The 9,859-nt window shown below is 35.9% G+C and overlaps 1 protein-coding gene across 1 annotated transcript in view; it reads right to left on the minus strand.

The window, feature by feature from the left end:
- The window catches only part of SPSB4 (splA/ryanodine receptor domain and SOCS box containing 4), a 243,419-nt gene extending 236,747 nt beyond the window's left edge, over positions 1-6,672 (minus strand). The window contains exon 1 of the mRNA XM_039342464.1: positions 6,458-6,672. The gene's annotated coding sequence lies outside the window, so the exon portion shown is untranslated. The remainder of the gene's footprint in view (positions 1-6,457) is intronic.
- Positions 6,673-9,859: the final 3,187 nt, after the last annotated feature.

Here is a 9,859-nt window from a genome sequence, read left to right on the forward strand (position 1 = left end):
TTATTTGTCCTAGCCGTCTCACCTCAGCCACTCACGCAGAATAACTTGTCACAGCCAACTTGTTGTAGGACAATTCAACACAAGATAACTAAAGAAAAGGACAAGTGAATTGCAGCAGGCCTTGTCTTGTTTTAGGTTTGAACCTTCTCAAATTAGAAGTCCTCAGGGCTGAGTGAGCTGCAATTCTATTTGCTCTTCTCTTGAGTTATCCCATATTGAATTGTCCTGAGGTTAGTTGTCCCATGGCAAGTTTGCTGAGTTGTAATTATTCTAGATTTTTTAAATATGCAATAATATGCAATAATTATTATTATTATAGCTTGTAAATGAGATGTTTGCTGAGTTGTAATTATTCTAGATTTTTTAAATATGCAATAATTATTATTATTATAGCTTGTAAATGAGATCTTTCTACACAGTTGTAAACACAACCATACTGTTATATATTAGTCTGCTATTTTTGGCAGAAATAATAAGCTTACAAACTTCTTCTGCAAGCAGCTACAATGAACAAACATTTTATAATCATAAAATTTAAAACAGCTAAATGCAGTTTGAGACTGCAATAAAATCTCATTAAAATAAATCACTTACATCTGTTGTTAGTCTAAACTTACCTAGTGAAGTTTTATGGCTTCAGCACAGAATTTAGCTATTAAATAGGTAATCCTGCTATGAGTCCTTCTGTTATTCCTTTTGAATATTCTTTTTCTATTATTCCTATACCAACTCTGTAAATACTGTAATACAGTTAATTAAATGAGAAACAATTTGAAAAAAAGAGAACAACTTCTCTGTCTTCCAAGCCTTTACTACAAAATGGGGAAATAGCTCAGACTCTTCAATTAACTAATTTTGCTTTGTTTACTCATTCCAGGGCAAGAGGTCAAATAGAAAAATGAGAAAGGCCACCTGTTTGTTTTGAAACTGCCAGTAATGTTAGTATTTTTAACTGAGAAATTCTGCTAAAGAGAGGGTAATCACATTTCCTATGCAGACCACATGCAGTGGAGAAAGCTTCCATTCAAACATCTTCCTTGCACAATAGCTTGAATTGTTCAATGGAAACCAAGAGGGAGGGAGAAAGCAGCTGTAATCAGAAACTGACTTAGATCCAATATGCATAAATATCATTAAAAAAGGTAGACAGAAATAGGTTTGCTTAAATCAAGTAGATTCAATCAATCTCTAATCCAATTCTACTTCACCGGTTCAATAATTTCAAGGATAAATCTACAGTCCCGTCATCCGCAATACTAAGAGTTAAGTTGCCTTTGTCTCCTTAAGTATGTGAGCTTTAGTTCATTTAATATTTTGTTTCTATTATCTTACAATTAATGAATAAAAATCTTGCTTACATTTAAAGTGTCCTTGTAAAGATTCCACATTGCATTAGCGTATGGATATTGTTTTTATCAGAGTATTATATCAAAAGAGTAGCCAACCTAGAAATATTGTGTTTTTTATCAAGTTGTTAAATTTTAAATTTCCTGCTAGTCCAGTGTGGCTTCTAAGGCTACATAGATATGTCCATATCTTTATGGAATAATGTACAACTTAAAATGAAAATGTAAACTATCTTCTTTTTAGTTGGTTTTATCAATTTTCTATTCTACAACTTCAAGATTTATTAAAGTCTTCTATCCAATTACTAACCAGGTCTCAACTTGCTTAGCTTTTTCACGATCAAATAATATTAGTTGGTGGTGCCACCTGTTTTTTTCTTAAATTTAAAAGCAATTGAATAAATTTAGTCCAATATAAACAAGCATAGTTTATATTAGAATCATATCAGCTTTGATTAGAATCATATCAGAATAATAACCATTACAATGAGTTTGCTATGTTAGTTTGCAAGCATGTTAATTCATGGAATGAGGAAAAGGAGACAGGGAGACAGGCAGGAATTAATATTCAAAGTATAAAGCACATTCTTCAATCTGGAAACTTCTATTAGAAATAAAATGAGACTTCTACAGCTACAAAATTAACCATAAACTGCTGGAAAAAAGCTAAGCTGTTCTTGTTTCATGTGCGTTTGGGATTGTGATGGATTGGAAGTAAAAATTATGGGGTTTTCCCCCCACAAATAGTTCTTTTTGAGCACAGCAAGAATGATGGCAGAAGAGCTCATTTTCCTCATGAGTAGAAATGGCATGCTTTGTAAATTATTAAAAAGCTTCAATGTATGTGGATGTTAAAAAAAATAGGTCAATGTTGAGTTATGGTGATACTGATTCTTTTGTGTCATCCCAATTTAAAATAATCTGCTACTACCAGAAGTAAAGAGTCAGCTGCCAACCTTGTTTGGTGTTTTATTTTATATGTCCTCTTTCCTTTCATAAATGAATATATTTTCACTTGTTGTGAGTTCTTGAAGTCTGTGTCTGAATTACTCTAATTGTCGTTTTGAAGTACAAAACAAAAACTGCTATCAAACAACAATAAAAATCAGATATGGAAGTAGGTTTGATTATTATGTGCCATTAGATTGGTGTCAGTTAACCAAGATTGATTTTGATTAAGATAAATAGATTTTGTACCAGAATTATCTGTCCCCAACTGGTCCTTCACATTGCCCAATAGTGTGTCCATTGCCTCTGTAATTGAATCTATCCATCTTGTTCCTAGTCATCCTCTTTTTCTTTCCTTCCACTCTTCCCAGCGTGACAGATTTCTCCAGAGCTAGATCTTTGAATGTGTCCAACATACAATTTGAGTCTGGCCATTGTGCCTTGTGAGAATTCTGAGTTGATTTATTCAACAATCCATGTGTTTGTTTTCTTGCCTAGCTATATATATTGTCATATTTTATATGGTATATTTTTATGTATATTTTCAAATTTTTATATTTTAGTTATGTTTATTTTCAGGAGTCTTCTCCAACATCAATGTTCAAAAGCCCATTTTTTTACAGTCTACTTCAATTTCCATTTTCATAGACAATGACAGAGAAAAACCACCCAATTCTGACCTTTGCAAGTAGTTCTGAACTCCTGCAGAGTATTTTGCCTTTGCTATTGCTACTGAAGAGATCATCTGTCTCCAGCATCATTCTGTATTGTGGCTACCCAATATAGAGTAGGTTTTTGCTTGCTGTAAAGGGGCAGCTGTGACAATCTTCAAGCCTTGCATGACCCTCTTGGGATAATTTACTGTTATTATACATTCCTGGCATTTTTTGCTCATCCTTCTCAGGAACACACACACACACACTATTACCACAATAAGGCTGCACAGCAGAACTTGTGGAAATTGAAGTGGGTTTACAATTGTACATTATGGTTGGGAGGGTTTTGATTTCAAAATATTGGTAATATTTAAATAAGCACCTGATGCATTCAGAATAATCTCCCGAAACTGGCAGTGGGGCTCAGTCTTGCAACTTTAATATAGCTAGAGAATATTAAGTTGAGAGAGGCTTGCCTTAGGCAATTACATAACAACTGAAAAGAGATTGCATACCATTAATATCCAGCCACTTCCAGACCTGATTATCATCATCACATATGAGTAGTAATAAAACATTAGGAACATTCCTTTATAGGGAATAAAATATTACACAATATGTATTATAATTGTGTCACCAATAAAATACATATGAACTAATAACTGAGAACATTAAATGCTAAAATATTCTGTTCACTTACTGTTTGTATCCTAAACTCTAATTAAACATCAATCAAAGACTTTTTTTTCTTTTAAACTGACTCATTAAAAACTACAGAAAAAATAGAATGGAAATAATAATCAAATATTGAACAGAGCCAAAACCTAAATAAACTTCACTAAAATACAAATTTAGAAAACTAGGTTATGAATATTGAACATTAAAATGGCTTTACTGAGAAGAAATTTAATAACTGATTTACATAATATTGTTGTAATGGGGAGCAGGAAGAGAGAGAGAGAAAAAAGAGGGGAGAACTGCTTAATCTTTGAGGCTGACAGTAGGGGAAAAATATTTTTCTTTGCTGTTAAGACGCTGTGGTTCTAGTTTCTCTTAGCTTTAAAAGTAGGGCCCCTTAAGAGAAGTTCAAGCCTGAAGGCTTTTCAGCTCTCCATCAGAAGTCCAAGGAGAAAGAGAAGGGTTGAAATTTACAAGAGCTTTGTCATTCTCTCCTTCTCTGCAACATAAAAGGAGTTTGCTTTTTAATTGTTTTGTTACCTGCCTAAAGACTGATTGCTAACTTCAAATACTGAGAATGACTGACACAGCAATAAAAATATATCTTCAAATACTTTCTTCATATATTAATATTAAAGTCTTTACTCACAAGAGTAGAGACAAGGGACCTGCTGTTGGTAGCTAAAAGGGCTATCAGTGGTAATATTAGAAGGATCAGAGATACGGGTTGAGACACCTTGATAGAGGATTAGAAACCTACTCTATCTGGAACTGTTGCCTTAGTCTGTAATGAATCTGGTGGATGGCACAACATTGAGGTTTTTTTTTTTCAGAAAAAGGCTGGGCATGCTCTGTTCAGTTACAACTCTAGGAAGGATTCATAGCACCTGGCTGCAATTAACCTACTGCCATAATCACAACAGTCCTTCTCTGACTAAGCGGCTTTCTATTGCTGTGGCCATCAGGCAAGTTGACCATCCTCTTCTCTCTATACTCGATTCTGCCAATCCATTCATCTTGCTTGCTACACCCACTAAAAAAGACAGGAAGGAAAGCTGCTAACTTTTGGGCTGAATAATAATAATATGCTGAAACATACAAGCTTATTTATTCCTCAAAGTATTGTCCAGACCACAGAAAATTATCTAAAAGACCACTGAATCATGTTTCTGAGTTCTGCTTGAAGGTCTGGTCTATAGTGTGGAGACTAGAACAGAGATCTTTTAAGTGATGCCGCCCCATATATAAATCTCTCCCATGAAACCTTAGCCTGGCCATAGTACTAAGCCTTGAAAGTCAGAGTTGCTCACCCAGGTGTTAATAAGTCAACTCAATAGGATACCTGGGTATTAATAGGACTTTCCCCCCCAATAATTTAAATGTTACATGCTTGCATTTATTTATTGTAGATTGCTTTTCCTTTTGTTTTTCCTCTGGACTCTGCTGGGATGAACAGTGAAAAACAACATACATATCAAATAACACCATAGTCCTTTTCATGTATGCAAAGACTTAAATGCAGAAATAACCTTGTACAGATTTCAACCTCAAAGAATACTTTGATTACATCCTTGGTACATTGTGGACATACTTGTTGCATAAATTAACCAACCCAAGGATAAACTCACTGTTCAAGTGCACACACTGCATTCTGCCATGGTTTATGGGCTGTGGCTTACTGAATAAATAATAATTTCATAAATTCATAAGTGACCAGAATGAAACCAGAGTTTGATTTAGTGCAATATGTGAACTCAGTCTAATGAAATATTGAATGTACAGCTGGGGAGGGGGAGAAAATAAAAATGCCCATATCAGGTGAAAGGTTTAATCAACTGACTGCAATTGAAAAGCTTCCATGCAGGAAAACAGTAGAACATGTGTGTCTTCATTTCTGCCCATAGCAATAATGTGACGCTGGTGAAACTGCTCCGATATTCAACATCCCGCAGCTTTTAAGTCAGCCTATCTCAGGAATGCCTGCAATTATGTGACTTAGCATATCGACTGGAAAACTTTTTCTCATCTCTCCGTTTCTAACCAGAGATCACATCATAAGAAATTCAGAGAAGTAGCAGAGAAAGAAACTTCAAGGCAACCATTTATAAAAGTACAAATACAGAGGAAAGATCAAATTGTGTATTTATTAAGACATGAATTCTTATTATTTGGGAGGAAACAAAATCCCATTGAACAATGATGGATTTCACTCAAATATTAGTTTTTTTATGGGTAGGTACAAAATTGTAGCTTAGTCCATCCAGGATTTTGACATCTAAAGTCAAAGAAAAACAAAATATAGGATTGATGCTGGAAGACTGTTTTTCAAGACACACTGACAAATAGCAACCCCCAAACCACCTTTGCGAGAGTCGCTTGATCCTTTCAGCAGAGATAAAGATGAATCTGGCCAGGATCATTTCTAAACCTGGAGGATCCGGAGAGGTAAATAAGCTTTTGCATTCCACCACTCTGCATCCAGACACGAGCCTGGAGACGGCCGACCACCGCTGCCTCCAAACTTTCAAGGACAACACCCCTCCATCTTTCCCTGCCTCGGGCTCTTTCTTCCCTGGGGTGTGATCTCTGGATTGGCTCAAGCCCGGAGCCCCAGTTCAAGAAGAAGAAGGGAGTGGCTGCCTTTACACACGCCCGCGCGCTCGCTTGTCTCCCGAGCCACACACGCTTATTTTCCAAGAAAAACTGCAGGGCCGTTCGCAGCTGAGCAACAGATCAGAGTAAGAGCCTCCCTATACACAGGCACGCAAACCAGCCGTAAAAACATTCCAGACATGAGCGGACGGGAGGACACGCCAAAGAGTCACTCACCGCGCGATCCTGCACTGGTGCTTGCGGGCGCAGCGTCCTCGTGGCCAACCTCTCATCAGGAGCTCCGTGCCGAACTTCATCGGCCGCCCTTACGGCTGCCGTAAGTCTTTTTCCTTGCGCGTCCTTGTCTGCCCTCGCTCATTAAGTCAGATCCGAAAGCGTCCGAGGTGAAAGAAAATACGGGACTTAAGAACCGCTGCCTTCGCTTCTCCGCCCTGCCGTCATCGCCACCCACCAGTCACGGTAGAATGAAGAGCTGCGGATGGTCCGCACAAATCGCTCCCACCGGGTCCTAGTGCCGGCTATACTCAATCGGAAGAGTCCGTAAGGGCCAACAGAGAGGTTTGAGCTAGGATGGATTAGTACATAGAGAGCTAGCTCAGACATTTGGGGATTGCTGCAATAGCATAAGGATTAAAACTGCTTCGCCTCAGTTGGATTTTTTGAAAACTGGTCTTTGGGTTTTTCAAGAATGAGCCCTGTCACATATTTGGTTGACACTTGTCTTTCTAGGCTGATTAAATAGACACTTGCCTTTCCAGGCTGATTAAATAGGCTAGCTGGGGACTAGTTCCATGCTTAAGGGAGGTTGGGATGGCATTGTATGATGTACTGAAAGTATTCTCCCTCAACACAAAATAGCGTTTTAATTATAGTCCTATTATAAGGTGGAACACTTGAAGGCTTTTAGAACACTTAGAGACTTTTGTTACCACAAATGATGCTTGACACTTTGTGTGAAGTCAGCCCCCCCCAGAAAGAAATATTAAAAGAGCAGAATATTATATTTCCTCAAAGGATCTTAAAGAGGCAGAAAAGCATGCCCAGTTTTCTTAATAGCCCCAAGTCTCCCTCCCCCCAAGCAGAAACCAGCTCTTTAGAAATACAGATGTAAATAATCCAGGAAGGTTGGAGGTCCCTAGCTAGAAGCTTAGGAAGACAAAACCACCTAAAATCTACATACCCTACCCAAACTCTTAAAACAGGACATAATAGGATTAACCCAAAGATGCCAAAGGGGCACACTCAGACTCAGGTCAAAATACATGACCCAGGAAATACAAAGCCTCAAACAGGAACAGGAAACAACTTCAAGAGCCCCAGAGGATATAAAAACCGACTCCCTATATGTACTCTCTCTCTTTTCTTAAAGAGTCATCTTTCTGTCTAGCTCTCCTCTTCAATAAACTGCAACCTTCTTTCTAAAGCAGTCGCCATGTTGTTTATGTCTGGCTTGGACTGAATCATGATAAAGACTTTTCCTTCAACAACTTGTAGGTCATTGATCTGTGCTGTTTCACTTTTTTTTCCATTTAACATCTATATGAAACTATTGGAAAGTCATTCAGATCTTTACAGTATCACGTCCTCAGATATGCTAATAGGTCCTAGCCCTATTGCTTTTTATCTTTCAAGTCCAAGGAAACAATTAGCACCTTAAACATTGCTTAATTTCAATAGCCTGAAAGGTGGAGATCAAGCCAAAAATAAATTGTTTTTTTTATTGAAAAGTTTTATTAAAAAATTACACCCCAAACCCCCCCTTAACCCCTCCTTCCCCTCCCCCACTTCCCAGAGCTGAATACAGGGTTATTACAAATATAATAATCAAACTCTAAATAACATTAACCAACTATAAAATAACCAAATTCATAGTATACTTTAACTCCCCTTTAACATAAATACAAGTAAAATAAACATAATAATATAGACAATTCCATATTATTAAACAATATCCAAGTTATTAAACTATACTAATACTAAAACAATAATAAAACTAATAATAATTTCACTATAATATACTGTTAATAAAAATAAGACTCTAAAATATACTCATAAAATAAATGGAACTTTTTAGTCCCATATTTATTCTGAATATAATCTATCCATCTTCTCCATACTGAAATATACCTTTCTTGTGTATGATCCTTCAAATAAGCAGAAATTTTTGCCATTTCTGCTAGATTAGAAATCTTAAGCGTCCATTCTTCTATAGTAGGCAAGGAATTTTTCTTCCAATATTGACCTACCAATAACCTTGCCGCTGTTATTAAATTCAACATCAGGTTAGTTTCTTTAACTTCAAGATCTACAATAACACTCAACAAAAATAATTGAGGAGTAAACTTTATCTTTCTTTTAAAAATCTTTTGAATGTTCCACCAAATCATAATCCAAAAAGCTTTTATATTTCTACAAGTCCACCAAATATGGAAATAAGTTGCATCTAAACCACCACATCTCCAACATTTAGGCTGTAGATTAGGATACATACAAGACAGCTTTTTAGGGTCCAAGTGCCACCTATAAAACATTTTATAAAAATTTTCCCTTAAATTTTGAGCCTGTGTAACTTTTACTTTCTAACCCAAATTATCTCCCATGTATCCAATGGAATCGGTTCCTGAATATTTTGAGCCCATTTTATCATACAATCTTTAACTAAATCCATTTCTGAATCCAATTCTATTAAAGCATTATAAATTCTCTTTATATGCGCTCGATTTTGATATTTAATCTGTATTACCAAAATCTCATCCATTAAGGTAATACCAACCTTTTGATCTATACTCCACCTAGCCACTAACTGATTATACTGGAACCAAGACTGTACAATATTTTCTTGCCTTAACTCAACTAAAGATTTTAATTGCCAATCGCTGCCTAATGGTCTAAGTAATTTTTTATAAGAAACCGTATCAAAATTCACACCCCTAGATATCCCCTCTATCGCGTGTCCAGGAATCCCCCAAATTGGTATTTTATAATTTAACCGATAATAATACTTCTTCCAGACACAGAGTAAAGCAATTCTTAAAATATGCGACTTAAAGGCCTGATCTACTTTTTTATTATAAATTAGATATGCATGCCATCCATATAATAAATCCCACCCCTCAAGAGAAAGTATATTTTTATTTGTTAAGTTAACCCAATCACTAATCATCGTTAGAGCAGCTGCATCATAATATAATTTCAAGTTATGCACTTTATCCACCTCTTTCTCGAGCATCTTCTAAGATCTTAAACTTGACCCTTGGTTTTTTCCAAGCCCATATAAATTTATTGATACCTTCTGCCATTGATCCAAATTAGCATCTTTTTTCAAAATGGATATCATTTGAAACAAGAAAAGTAACTTTGGTAGAACATTCATTTATATAGCTGAAATTCTCCCCAACAAAGATAATTGTACTTTTTTCCAATCATTTAAATCCTTTTGTATTTTAGCCCATAATATCTCATAATTATTTTTATACAATTTTTCATTAGAAGCTGTTATATATACTCCCAAATATTTAACCTTTTTCACTATTTCAAAACCAGTAAGTTTAGCTAACATTTCCTTTTCCTTCATAGTCATAAATTGTTGGGAAGGAAAAGATTGGCCTGGTGAAAAAT

The sequence above is a fragment of the Crotalus tigris genome, unplaced genomic scaffold, assembly GCF_016545835.1.
Source record: "Crotalus tigris isolate CLP2741 ecotype Arizona unplaced genomic scaffold, ASM1654583v1 scf7180000017792.2578787, whole genome shotgun sequence".
NCBI classification, from domain to species: Eukaryota; Metazoa; Chordata; class Lepidosauria; order Squamata; family Viperidae; genus Crotalus; species Crotalus tigris.